This window comes from Peromyscus eremicus, chromosome 8b (genome assembly GCF_949786415.1).
Source record: "Peromyscus eremicus chromosome 8b, PerEre_H2_v1, whole genome shotgun sequence".
Lineage (NCBI taxonomy): Eukaryota > Metazoa > Chordata > Mammalia > Rodentia > Cricetidae > Peromyscus > Peromyscus eremicus.
In genome coordinates, this window is record NC_081424.1 from 20,576,487 (window position 1) to 20,591,271 (window position 14,785).

Genomic DNA, 14,785 nt, shown 5'->3' on the forward strand with positions numbered 1-14,785 from the left:
AGAGTTTGTGTAATTTTGTTCAATATTAACTAAAGCCATAAACTGAAATTCAGTTGTGACACAGAGCTAATGATGAAAAATAATAATTTCCAAAACTCTGTCTTAGTTCGGTTACTATCAACTGAACTATAAACTTTTACTTGTGTCATGTAATTATTTCCTTCTCAAACAGAAGTCATATATAGCATGCTTTGAGCTCAAAATTTACTATACATTATAGGTAGTTGGTGTTTATTTTGTTTCCTTTTACATTTTGTAAACATTGAGAATACTTACAAAATTTCCTGATCTTCAGGATCCTTTGAAAAAGTAGAAGATTCTGTGGCACTCTTCCCATTTTCTTCATTGCAATGATGTGATGATGTCATGTTGAACAACCAAGTGGAACACCTGCTTCCCAATGTGGTATAAGCCCCCGGAGTCTCATGTATTCACAGTTTCACAACTTCAACTTCAGGGTCCCTGTTGCTACTTGAGTTTGTGGCTGCTTCCTGTGCCATCTCCAGATTTTCTTCCCAAAGCTTTTCAAAATATTTATATTTCCATTGGCATTATTCTCCTCTACATTCAGAAAGCAAAACAAAATACTAGGATAGCCTTGAAAACTTCATTCTTATCCATACTAGCAATCATATCAGGCCTATCAATTTAAATCACCATTAATTAAAAACAAATACAGGATCCTTCATATTGGTAGAGTTGGAGGTGGTGAAGAATGTGAGATTAAGTGCTGTGTTGTTATATTACCATTCTTTGCATAACATAAGATTTGCTCAGGGAGTCAAACTGTTGTACATGTATTTAGTCTATATAAAGGTATCCATGTTGTTCTTTGGATCTCTATCTGTTATGAGAATATTGTGATCGTCTAGGTTTTCTTTTAAGATCTAACCAACCTATGTTGCTTTTCTGACTTTCATCTTTCTGGCAACGGTTTACATTCAATGATTAAAATTCAGTGGGTATGTGTAAAAATACCATAGTCAAGCTGCTACACAGAGAAGCCACTCTTCCAGCAGCTTTTATTTTTCTTTTGCTTATGAACTACCAAAATATTAACTTGATGCTCTGCTTCATTCTGTGGGCTAGATTAGAATTAGCTATATCTAGATTATAATAGCAGTTGTTACTGTACCCACTGTCCAGTGAGGTCCATTTACTCTCTTTATGTTATTCTTATATTTTAATCTTGGATTGAATGTTGAACCAATGAACAATCACATATTGAACAGCAAGAGCCTTTGCCTAAGGATGTGAAGAAATGTTTTCTTTTTTTTTTTTACAAACACAAATAAATGAACATATTCTAATTAAGATAATTCTTATTTTACTAAAATATTCCTTTCAAAGAGGACTTCTATCCAATACTTTTGTATAAAAACTACCATGAATTTAGAGGTTCCACTCTGGGCTGCAGGACTGTAGGTGTTGGAAATTGGGAGAATTTGGTAAATGAAAATATCTTGTCCATTTGCTTAGCTTGTCTACTCCATAGTGGAGTAAAGCAAAAAGCAGCAGCGTATTTGACGGCATACAATTTGAGAGGGAAGTTAACAAATTGAACATTAAGGACCAGACATTTCAAGAAAAAGCTTGACAGCCATTTCCAGAAATATATAAAGGCCCTGAGCACACAGACTAGTTTTGTTCCTCTTTAAATCTTCCATGGAGACTCCCATGATGGCACATGGACATGCACTCTAATTATTGGGTGAATAAACATGAATATTGTGTTCTAGAAGTTAAGCAATTTCTTAGATTGCTATGGACAGCTAAGCCTAGTGGGAAAACATCTTCTACCAAAGACCTACTAGTAAAACTTAGTGCCCTTCATATGGTTTAGAAAGAGTACTGAAACTTGCTACTGACTGAAGTAATGAAAATTCTTATTAATTTATGACTATTTCATCTATTAAAAGAGACCCAGTAAAGACAAGCCTTGAAGACTGATCCATATGATGCATGAGAAAATTGAGTTGAAATGTGCAAAAGTTATACAATAAAGAGTAATTTGGGTTACTATGTTGGATAATTTAATGTTGCAAATCCACATAATTTAAAAATCTTTAGTGTTTTTTTTCTAATACAGTATAGAGGAATGTTAAACTTAATACTAAGGATCATATTTATTGATTAGACTAAGGAGTTTGGTAATGACATACTTCCTATAATCTAGGGTAGTGGCTTCCCTAGGTTTTAGCCACTGCATATATTCCCCTTGGGTACAGCATGTACACAAAACTGAAAACATCACCAGTGGGAAGGTTTCTCTCCAATTAAGATTTTATTGATTTCAGAATTTCCAATGAAATGGTCATACTCACTCAATTGCTTCATGATATTTCTTTTAATTATTTTAGTTAAAAAGAAATTGGTTGCAATCCATTAAATTACTTTAATAACTCATTAATAGATTGTAACCCTACAGTTCCAAAAATCTCTGTGGTAGAGCAACCAAAAGTATAAGAAACCAAATTCATATTAAAAGTTTGATTTTTTTAAAAGCTAGGTTCATAAGTATCTTGGCAAGCACTTAGTCTAGAATCCTCTCTCTGTTAAGTATGACCTCATCACCAGTGACAAGGCCCTGGCCAGGCAGTTTTCTAACATGGTCCTCAGGATTCCCTCCACCCCATGTTCTTGCCTCACATACATTCCTGAATGGCAAATAAGATGGATGTTACTCTCAGGCTAAATTATGTCATATGGCTTACTTGATTTTAGGTAGTTTTATATAGTGATATGACATAACCACTTGGGCCATTTATATCCGAAAAGTTTTCTTTGGAAGCCACTGAAATGGAAGTCAAGACTCAAATCAAGAGAATCTGATGTCCCATATTTTACCATATGATGGATGGATTCACTGAGCAAGGAGTATGGACCGTCTCTAAGGAGCTGAGATTGCTCTTGCAGAAAGAAGTGAAACTGGGACCCTGTCCTTAAATAAAAAAAAATATTAAATTTCACCAACAACGACAGCAAGTTTAAAAGTATACTTTTTTCAAACCTTCTTGAGAGAACTCACCTGTGTCTCATACCCTGATTTCAAACTGACATATAAGCAGAGAACTTAGTCATTCCTGGCGAGACTTCTTGTGCATGTACATGGTGGTAATACCCTTGTACTGAAGATGCAAAGAGTTTTTGTTGAAGTGAAAGAAAGTTAACAAGACAATCCTGAAAAGTTTTTCTTCTGCAGCATTGCAAGACATTTTCATTTTATATGTCCTTCCTATAGGAGGCAGGAGAATGTCTAAACCATTTTAGAACAGTGTTTAATTATAACGTACAGTATGGAATGAGGTAGATCTCATTTATTCTTAAATCATTTTTTTTGTTAGAGGGGTATTGCTTTGTTAATCCTTCTGTCACATATCATATGACACACACACACATATACATCTATATATCTATTTATAAAATTTAAAACTGTCACATAAAACTTGAATAAACCTTTCAACAGCTTGGTAAAATTTGTAGAACAGATATTGGCCTCATTTTACAAATGAGAATAAAATGCAAAGAAGTTGAAACTGGCTCAAAGTAGCAAACCCAGGAAATTGTGGATCCAGCTAGAGCACAGATTTTAGCTCAATCATTCACTTACTTGGTAGTGCTTATTGCAATAAAACATTATCCTAGGTCCAGTGACCGATGTGCTAGTGAAAATGTTAACAAGTAGTGCTTTAAATTTTTTTTTTGAGATAGAATTTTATATATCCTGGTTATACTTTGAATTTCCTATGTAGCAGACAATAACTTTGAACTCCTGAACCTCTTGGCCTCAGCCTCCCAAGCACTGGGATTACAGGCATGTGCTATTACACTCTTGAAAGCATTGCTCTAAAATTCCCATGTCTGGGAATTGGGAGGTAGTGCCTGTCTCATAGTCCTTGAGAGACTCTTTCCTGGTCTGAAGCTGTTATGTTGGGAACTGAGGTGGGAGAGGCTCTTTACCCTTTTTTTATTCTGGAATAAACATGTTTATGGGGAGTGGGGAGCGTTTGACTAGCAGAGAGCTGAGTAATTCAAGGATGAATATTGAGTGTAGGAACAGACAGGTACTTTAGATTATGGGAGGTCAGCAAGAGCTACTATTGTATTTCTCTTTTGGGTTTGTGTACACAGTACAATGCTTCCTGTGTCCATTGACATACCTGTCCATGAATGCTATGGTACAAAGAGACTAATTTCCCTCTGATAATATTAAAATCTAGCACTAGGAAATAAAAGAAAGTGCTTTCACTACAATATGGTCTTTGTAAGCTTTTTAAGTGTACATCCCTATCTAGCATCTATCTTCCTATCACCTACCTATATGTCACCTATCTATATCATCTATCTATCTATCTATCTATCTATCTATCTATCTATCTATCTATCTATCTATCTACTAATATATCTCTCTGTCTAGCACCTATATATCTATATATCTATTTCTATAATCTATCATTTGTCTCTATGATCTAATTGTCAACCTCTTATCTATCTATCTCTATCATCTATCTATCATCTGGCTGTCTATCTGTCTCTCATTTATCTAGCTATCTTCATCATCATCATCATCATCTATCTCTAATCCATCTCTCATCTATCTGTCTGTCTGTCATCTATCTAGATGTCATCTATCTTCTATCTGCTTAAACATGACACAGAGGCTAGATACTAACAAAACTTAATGCTTTGTAACAAAGAAAACATTTGCACCCTGAGCAAATATTACCCTGAGCAAAATAGAACACATAGGTAATGCATCTGGGGTATCAGATCTGCTCTCAATCACTAGCTCCTCCTCTATAGCTGGTGTTTCCTTGACCTTCCTAGTACCTCTCTTTTTTTTTTTGTGTGTGTGTGTGTGTGTGTGTGTGTGTGTGTGTGTGTGTGTGTGTGTGTGGTGGTTTGACAGAAAATAGTGCCTAAAGGAAGTAGCACTATTAGGAGGTGTGGCCTTGTTGAAGTGGGCGTGGCTTTGTTGGAGGAAGTGTGTCACTGCAGGGGTGGGCTTTGAGGCCCCTTTTGCTCAAGCTTCACTCAGTGTGACATTCAGACCACTTCATATTGAATGCAAGATATAAGACTCAGCTACTTCTCCAGCACCATGTTTGCCTGCATGCTGCCGTGTTTCACCATGATGATAATGGACTGAACTTCTGAACTATAAGCAAGTTACCACAATTAAATGTTTTCCTTTATAAGAGTTGCTATGGTCATGGTGTCTCTTCACAGCAACAGAAACCCTAAGACATCTTGTAACTGTTCCTCCCTGAATGCTATTACTTTTATTTAAAAAAAACTTCAAAAAGTATTCTTTTCTGCCTGTCTTACCACAATCTGAAACATTTGTGAGATTTAACTGTTTATTTCCATTGCCGTACTAGGATTATGTAAATGCACTCATTTATTTATCTGTATGTTTTATAGATGGACCTTTAGATTGTTTGCTATTTTGAGATATAAATATTCTAGGTTGTGTCATTTCTGTGTTTCTTTAGCATTTCTGTTTGTTATAGGCTTGTGAGAAGAATTGCTGGGTCATAGGGTATAGGTTCAGCTTTAGTGAACATTACTAATGGGCTTCCCAAAATAGTTTGGTGGACAGACTGTTTAGTGACCTCCAATAAATTCCACTTTCTGGAAGCCATGCCTTTGTATAACTGTCTTCCCTGGAGTGAAAGCAGACCCTGTGACTTCCATCTAATTAAAGGAGTGTGACAAGGGAGGTGGACAGGGACTGAATTAGTTTACATTATACAGCAGAGGTTATGAGGTTACAGGCCATCCATTTCATAAAACATTATCTTCTGCATGACTCTGTCCTAACTGACTCCACTAACAGACATCTTGGCTGTTTTTGATGAAGCATGTTACCGTGTTAGAAGAGGACATGTAGAGGTAGCTAGGAGGCACTGTTTCCATTACTATGGATGATGCCTGCATACATTTGATGATCCTTGATCCACATGCTTAGACACATGTAGTGCATTGTAGTTGGGGTTTTAATTTTAACCACTCTACTAAATCTGCAGAATTGCCCTGACAAACTTTTCATTTGTACTTCCATATTTGTGTTTAAGCTGAGCAGCATGTTATGAGCTTATTAGCCATTTGGTTTCCTGAAATACCTATTAATATATTTCACCCACTTTCTCTTGAATAGCTTTGTTCTACTGATTTATGAATCCTGTATCTTTTCCAGACAAGAAGCCTATGTTACTTAACTTGATGCAGCTAATACATGACCTGCTTTTTCTTTCCACTTAATATGTCTTTTGATGAAAAGATGTTCAAGTTTTTAATAACTTTTCATGATTTTATAGCTTCTTGTGACTTTTTCTACCTGAGATCAAAATATGCTGTATTTTTTATATTTAATTTTTTTGTTTTAGCCTTTGATTTTATATTTACAGTGGAACTCTAATTGGTTTTTATGTCAAGTATGTAGTGGAGAGTCACTGTTTTTTGAAATACGGCTACACAGCTACCCAGTCTTGCTCCTGTCTAGTAAACTGTTTGAAGAGCCTCTTTAGTGTACATCAACTGTAAGCAGTTTAACTGTGGCCTTTGGCTCCCTGTTCTGGACCAATGGTACAGATATTCATGGCTGACAAAGCTTATCTTGTTATAATTAATCGACACATGCTAAATTGTGATATTCAATATGTCAAATCCTTCTTATTGTTCTTTTTACCAAAAGGGTGTCTTAACTTTCCTGACACTTATATTTAAAATTTAAAATCATAGTGTCAAGACCATAATATACAAAAGAAATGGGCTGATATATAAGTTTGAACTTCCAGTTCAAATAGTCATTTTTCTAATCTGTAAACAAGGTGTGGCTTTCTTTAGTCTCTCAGTAACAATTTCAGCCTCTTTTGTAAAGAAGTCTTACACACCAGGTATCATACCTACTACCCAGGTATTAATATTTTTTGATGCCATTGAAAATGTGTCTAAATTTTTGAAAATTGTTTCTTTTTTAAAATTTTTAAAAGTTTTAATTTATTCTTCTCCCATAGTGTAATAACATCCCAATAGCTGTTTCCCCTCCCTTCTACCCTCGTATTTGTGTCCCCCCTCCCCCTCCATCTACTCCTGCTTCTCTTCAGAAGAAGGCAAGCCTCCCATGAATATCAACCAAACACTGTGTATCACGTTGCAGTAAAACTAGGCACCTCCCCTCATAGTAAGGCTGGACAAGGCAACCCAGTAGAAGGAAAAGGGTCTCAAAAGCCAGCAAAAGAGTCAGAGACAGCTCACAAACCCACTGTTTGGAGTCCCACAGAAAGACCAGCTACATATATGAAGAGGGCTTAGGTCACATTCGTGCATGCTCCCTGGTTGTTGGTTCAGTCTCTGTGAGCCCCTATGAGCCCAGGTTAGTTGATTCTCAGGTTTTCTTGTGGTGTCCTTGACCTCTCTGGCTTCTACAATCCTTCCTCCCTCTCTTTCACAGGATTCTTTGAACTCTGCCTAATGTTTGTCAGTACATCTCTGCAGCTGTTTCAACCATCAGTTGCTGGATGAAGCCTCTCTTATTGGTGAAATTATTAAGGCCACTCCACGTAGTTAAAAGGGAGGTTTATTTAGTGGCGTAACTTACAAATGAAGGGATAGGTAGGTTGCAGGGTCTGGGGAAGACGTAGCGCAGTCCAGCGGTGTTCTCTGGAGAACTCTGCTCGGTCTACCTCTAGCATCCAGGGTCCAGGAACCAAGAGAGGGTGGCACATCTGGATATCGGGTCTTCAGGGCCCTCTCTTGGCCCTGCCTTGTAGGCGTGACAGTTACCGAAGCCTCAATGGGGGTTGGAACTTCCAGATCAAACCTGGAATGGCTACCCACCACACTCTCTGATAATGATTATGCTAGACTCGGGTCTATGAGTATAGCAGAGTATCATTAGTCATCCTTTCCTTGAAACTATTTATTTGTTTGTTTGTTTATTCATCTATCTATCTATCTATCTATCTATCTATCTATCTATCTATCTATCTATCTATCCATCCATCCATCCATCCATCCATCCATCCATCCATCCATCCATCCATCCATCCATCTATTTAATACTTTTGCCAGTCATGTTTGGTTCTATCCTAGGTCTCTGGGCTATCCAGCCTCTGGTTCCCGGCCCTTCAGGCAGTGTCAGGGTGGGCTCCCTCTAGTGGCATATGTCTTCAGCTGAACCAGCCACTGTCTGGCCATCTTAAAACCACAGCTCATGTTGTAGGCTTAGGTCAAAAGTTTTGTGGCTGGGTTGGTGTTCGCTCCCTCCACTGGAAGTCTTGTCTGGTCACAGGAGATAGGTGGTTCAGGCTCTGTATCTCCCATTACTAGGGTTACCCTCGTAGACTCCTGGGAGTCTCCATTGTACTAGGTTTGTAGTTCATCCCCGAGATGCCCCTCAGTTCTAATTGTCTCCCCCAGGACTCTCTCCCTCCATCCTCCGCCTACCTGATCCCTTCTGTTCCAGTCCCCACCTGCCCACAGTCCTCCCATTATATCGATTCTATTTCTCCTTCCCAGGGAGATTCATGCATTCTCCTCCATCCCTGACCCCAGTCCTCCTAGTAATTTAGCTTCTCTGGGTCTGTGGATTGTACCATGGTTATTTTCACTTATAGCTAATAGCCACTTATAAGTGGGTACACACCATGTTTGTCTTTCTGGGTCTCGGTTACCTCACTCATGATGATTTTTTTAACTAAAAAAAGTTTTCTTGAAAATACTAAAATATGGAAAATATAATTGATTTGCTAGATGCACTGATGAATTTTTGGAATTTATCTGTATGCATTCAAATTTTCTACAAATAATGATAGTTTTGTAATTATATTTATTTTTCTTACCATACAGTATGACTAGCAATTCTAATATGAAGCAAAATTAAGTGATAGTATATAACTTCTTTATTGTTAATAAAGTAAGTAAATATTTCATATTAATATGATTTTAAGTGATTATATAATACAAAGATTTCTTACATATTTTTAATGTTTACAGTTCTCATAAGTGGGTATTACATTTTACCAAAAGTAATTTTAGTATTTCTTAAAATACACATTAACTATTATTGACTTTTCTAATGGAATGGCTTACACTGATACTAGAATATGAAAAAACTTCTCATTTGTGCTGCGGAAACAGCTCAGTGTATAAATTGTTTTCTGTGTAAACGTGAGGATCAGAGTTCAGATCCCAAGAACTTTATAATGTAGTACACAAATGTAGTACACAGTGAGATTGGGGATGGAGAAAGGAGGATCCCCTGAAACTCTTGGTTAGATAGCTTGGCCTGAGACCCTGACTCAAAAACAAGTTGGAACTCAAGGACAGACACCCAGTTTCTGATCTCCATTCACATGCTGAGGCCTATGTATGACTTTTCTCTCTCTCTCTTTTCTTCTTATATGTATACACATCATATGTATACACTTTAAAAATTACTGATTGGTTATATGCAGGTTTTATGTATTTCTGAAGATGATCTGCTTATACCTTTGGTCTCCATATACATTTCTATATCTAAGGATTTAAATAACTAAAATCTGCAAATATTAGAAAAAATGTATTTGAATGTTTACACTATTTTCTAGTCATTAGTACCTGAAGTGCAATGTGGTCACTATTTACATAGATTACAATGCATCAGTTGTTGGAAATCATTTAATAATGATTACAGTTCATGAAGAATATGTGAAAGTCATATACAAATAATATATCATGCATGATAGACTTGAACATACATAAATTTTAGTATCCCAGGGTATATTTTTTTCCAATTTGCCTTTCCCTCCTAGGTCTAGCCCTTTACATTTTTAATGTATAGAATGGTTGGTTCACCAAAACTCCATTTTGAGTTTCATGATACCATCCCATGCATTATTCAACCTCTTAATAGCTCAGCCGCTTCTTCAATAACCAGCCAATGGCCCTAAAGAGATCAAAGTGTGGAATCACTAGTTAGGATCTCTGTAGTTCCCTGGTTTCTATGTTAGAAATATTATATTGTTTTGTATACCTTCTGACAGATGAAAAAAAATTGCCTTCAACTTCTTTTCTTTCAATTGGAAACTCGGTTCATTTTGTAGTCCATTATCAGACCAGATCTTTTTAAAAAAAACCACTAGTTTATTACAGTGTTTTTAAAAATGTGTCCTCATAACAAAACCTTTATATGAATAGCAGGATTTATGTTGCTATAAGTATGTTCTTAAATATCAAATTAATCTCAACTTAACTGAAAATATTCAATTATTCTTCTCCAGAAATATATTCTTCTCTTCTGTGGACATTGTATTTTTTTTTCCCTTAAGCTGAAATGAACTCAGCTGTTTTGTCTTTTAATAGAATTTTTAAAGTCTCTACACGTGTGGCTTTGTCATTTTGGTGCAGAACAGCATTGTACTGAATGCTGTCTGCAGATTTCCTGTCATCCCCTTTCATCACCCATCAATGACTTTAGAGAGAGTAATAGTTCACTGAACTTCTTGTTTTTTTCCCCTCTAGAACATCCTGTATAATCTGCTATTTTGACATGTACATGGCAACATTTTGTTTTCCTCTTCATAAGGAAACTGAAAATACATATCAGAAAATAGTGTGCATTTTTTCTGAGGCATGCATTTGCTTTGTGAGATCTTAGGAGCTAGTGTGGTGGTGATTGGACAAATACAGCATAGTGACTGAGATTCACTGGCTCCCCAGCATCCCACACCCTCCTCAAATAGGCTGCTTTCTGTACAGGTTTGGGAGTCTCTATGGTAATACATAAAAATCCGAGGGTTGTGAAAAGTTCCAGGAACTGTCTGAAATGATTGTCAAGGGCCTAGTGTGTTCCATTCTAATTAGTATAAAGAATGTGTTTTCCTCACTTTTAAAATCTTACCACAGCGTTTGCAAAATAAGATTTGGGGCATTGAGTAGATAAAACATCTCAAATAAAAGAGCTTGTGAGCTGAAAATTTTATGAAGGTCCCTATGCTCATCAGCATTGGAAGCCAGTCAATTGAGACTGTGTGGGAAGATACACAACTTCATCTCAGAACATCACAGCATTCTCTACTATATCAAAGTAAGTGGTTCTAGGTCCTTCTAGAGATGTAGAATGACATTTAGAAGATCAGAAAACATCATATGCTTGGGCTTAAAAGCTAAATTAATAAATAGATTTATATAATCTAGTGGTAAGATATTAGAATAATATAATAAATTTTTGCAAAATTAAGACATTTTATTCTTTGTCTCATATCTTTCTTTTTAATAAAGGTTAACAAAGGGATTAGGGAATAAAGAATTTGAGTTCACAGAGTTTTCTGATGAATTAATGCTAACACAATCTTTTGAAGCATATAGAAATAAAATATTTACATCTAACTTACTAATTTATAATAGTTGCAATTGAATTTCCTTCTTTTGATTATAACACAGTATGGTTCATAATGACTGTATGTAGTATCACAGTTTCCTGAACTGTTTAGGAAAAGTGAAATCAGTAGAAAAGGCTCTCTCAGATTATGTCCCATCTGCCTGTTTTCTTATTTTTTGGTTTTGTCCCTTAGGGTTGTAGAAAAAAATGCAATCATACCCAACTAAAGGTTAATGAAGACAGGACAGAATGGATATATTTACTATAATTTGGGGAAGTAAAATACTCACTTTGTGGACAAGGATAAGAGATTCAAGCATAAAAGTGTCTAAACTTATCTAAAACAGTGTTTATGTCATAGAATATATTAGTGTAAATTTGGCAATGTCTTGGGCTTGCTAAATGATTGATACTTTGTATGTAATTGGGGAAGCTACAGCAGCAATTTCCTGTAATAGTTTCCAAGCTGGATCTAATTTCTCCTTAGGGGAGAACTTTAATTGTGTATTATTCCACAAATATGGACAAATTTAGCTCCAAGCTCTTTCTTTGCATTTGGAATTCATCTTTTTGGTGAGCTTGCAGTTTTCATACATTTATTAAAAATACTTTTGATATGAAGAAATAACAAAGTACTTCGATATTTTCACAGTCAGAAATTAATGTCTTGGTTTAAGAAAAAACCATGACAAACATAAAACAAATCTCTTTGGTAGAAGTCTGTGACACTAGCCTTCAGTGTTAATGGTCATAATCCATAACCATAATTATCAGTGAAGAGTCCTGAAAGCTGGCTTTTCTGTTTTGTGTCAGATGTGATGAGCAGACCATGGAGCATGGTAAACAGGGCTCTGATTCTTTTGAATATTTTTTTCTATTAACAACTGTTGCACAAAATCCTAAATGGTCTTATAAAAATCCTGGAGCCAGATAATGGGGTAAATGCTAAAAGATCAGAGAAACAAAGGAACACGCCACTAGAGAAACTTCTTACCACTACCGAATTCTCAGGCCAAATGGAAGGTGAGATCCTATCTCCACGAATCCTCTGACTGAAAGCCTCAGCAGAAAAGCTCTCTAGTTTCTGTCTCCTCACGCCTTGTATGCCTTTCTCCGCCCAGCCATTTCACTTCCTTGATAGTGCTGGGATTAATGGCGTGTGTGCGTCCCAAATACTGGTAGCAAAGGCATGAGCTCTCAAGTGCTGGGATTAAAGGTGTGTGACTCCCAAGTTCTGGGATTAAAGGTATGTGCCACCACTGCCTGGCTCTGTTTCTCTCCTAGACTCATGTAGTCCAGGGTGGCTTTGAACTCACAGAGATCCAGATGAATCTCTGCCTCCTGAGTGCTAGGATTAAAGGTATGTGCCACCAATGCCTGGCCTCTATGTTTAATCTAGTGGCTGGCTCCGTCCTCTGATTCTCAGGCAAGCTTTATTTGATATACAATATATCACCACAAAGAATGATACTACTTTATATACTCATGCACACTTCATTAATACATTCTTTTTTAATTCTTGGAAACTGATTACAGCTTTAGGAGCTAGAATGTTTCTAATTGAAAATTTAAAACTTTCAAAGGTTTTTCATTATGCCACAAGGATGGTGTCTTCGTCAAGGCTTCTATTGCTGTGAAGAGATACCATGACCACAGGGATTCTTACAAAGGAAAACATTTAATTGGGGTGACTCGCTTACAGTTCAGAGGTTCAGTCCATTATCATCATGGTGGGACATGACGGCATGCAGACAGACATGATGGTGGAGAAGTAGCTGAAAGTTCTATATCTTGCAGGCAATAGGAAATGATCTGAGACACTGGGAAGAATCTTGACCATATGTGAGACCTCAAAGCCCACCTCCACAGTGCCACATTTCCTCCAACAAGGCCACACCTCCCATTAGTGCTACTCTCTTTGTGGGCCATTTTCTTTCAAACCACCAGAAATGGTATCCAATGATCACTTGAAAACTGAACTATTTTTACAGAGGCTGACACAATAGATGCATAAGATGATGAGAGGGGTTCATTATTATTTACTTGTTTTAGTGTAGTGCTAAGCACCCATGTTTGGATGCTGTCCTAGTTCAATCAGATGTTTAAGACAGTTTAGTGTTTTGGATTCTTCACTTCTTTAGCTATAACATGAGTGGAATCAAGAATCTTAGGTTAATTCATGAGTGTCAGTGCTGACCTTGTGGGGCTAGTACTTAGCTACTCATTGCATGGTTTATTAGATCAATCATTTTTGCCTCTGCCTTTCAAGGGCTGGGATTCAAGGGAGAAGCCACTGTGCTCAGTAGATCTAGAATATAGTACAAGATTTTGCACTTACAATCCATTTCCAAGTCATGCTGATACCATTGCTCTTAGCTCATATTGGAGCAACAAGCCTCTCTTCCACTTCCAGTTCTCACTATCTCTGCAGTCTAATATTGACCTCCCAGTTCTACTACAACCCTATTGCCTAGTAACACAATATACTCTGTTTATGGGAAAGTCTGTTGACTGTGCACCCAATATCTATAAAAATCAAGTTGAATCCACCTTAGATAACTTTCAAGGAACATGAAAAGACAGTCTCTGAAGTCTCAGTCTGCTGTGGAAATACCAGATCATTAAAAGTTTCAGCTTTTATGACTTTTATGCAAATATACCCAGAGTTCTTAGCAAGTGGCCATATATCTTAAAAATCAAATAGATTGCTATTCATTTAAAATAGAAGGACAAAGTTCCCCATTTAGCCATTCTGTTAGACATGGATACTATAGTCAAGGTGGAACTGAGGTTTGAGAGGCTGTGCTTACTAAACAGATGGAGAGCCTGAAAAAAAACAGAACCCTGAAATCTCATGAGGTTCTGAGCAAGCTGATTTTCCTGTGGACAGTCAGTCCTATGAGAAGGTGTGAGCATTTGGAAATGTCATTGGGGTTAGAATCTTCTTTTCATCCTTCTAATTTACCCAGCAAAAGAGAAGGGTACTCTACATTGCTATTCTAGATTTTAAAAATTGTGTTTATATTTTTTCTAATAAAGTATACAAATCCAGAGTTTAAATCATAATGCCAGCTTTACAGTGACCCAGGTTTTCATGAAGAATTTTTAGGAATGTATTATTGGCATCCAGGATGTTCTTACTGATTTTTATGTGAGAGAGTTATTTTTGTTTTTAATTGCTATGCTATATGGCAATTTGTATAGCTTCAGGTGTTAATTAATACCTTGTGAATTCAAATATATTTCGTAAGTCACTGTCCCAACTTATGCCACCTTGTGTATTTACTTTACATATTTTAATACAACAAAAGAAGCCAAGCAATTTGGGGGGAAAGCCTCTTTTTAAAATTCAGTTATTGACCTTCAAAAACATTTTTAATATATATGTAAAGGACAGAAACACAACCCAGGCTTTTAATT

The 14,785-nt window shown here is 36.6% G+C and overlaps 1 long non-coding RNA gene across 1 annotated transcript; it reads right to left on the reverse strand.

Moving 5' to 3' along the window:
• Positions 1-282: 282 nt before the first annotated feature.
• On the reverse strand, positions 283-7,763 carry LOC131918825 (uncharacterized). Its single transcript, XR_009381094.1, has 3 exons — positions 7,604-7,763; positions 2,848-2,941; positions 283-561 (listed from the first exon to the last, which is right to left on the reverse strand). It is a non-coding gene; the product is annotated as an uncharacterized LOC131918825 (long non-coding RNA).
• Between the last annotated feature and the right edge of the window lie 7,022 nt (positions 7,764-14,785).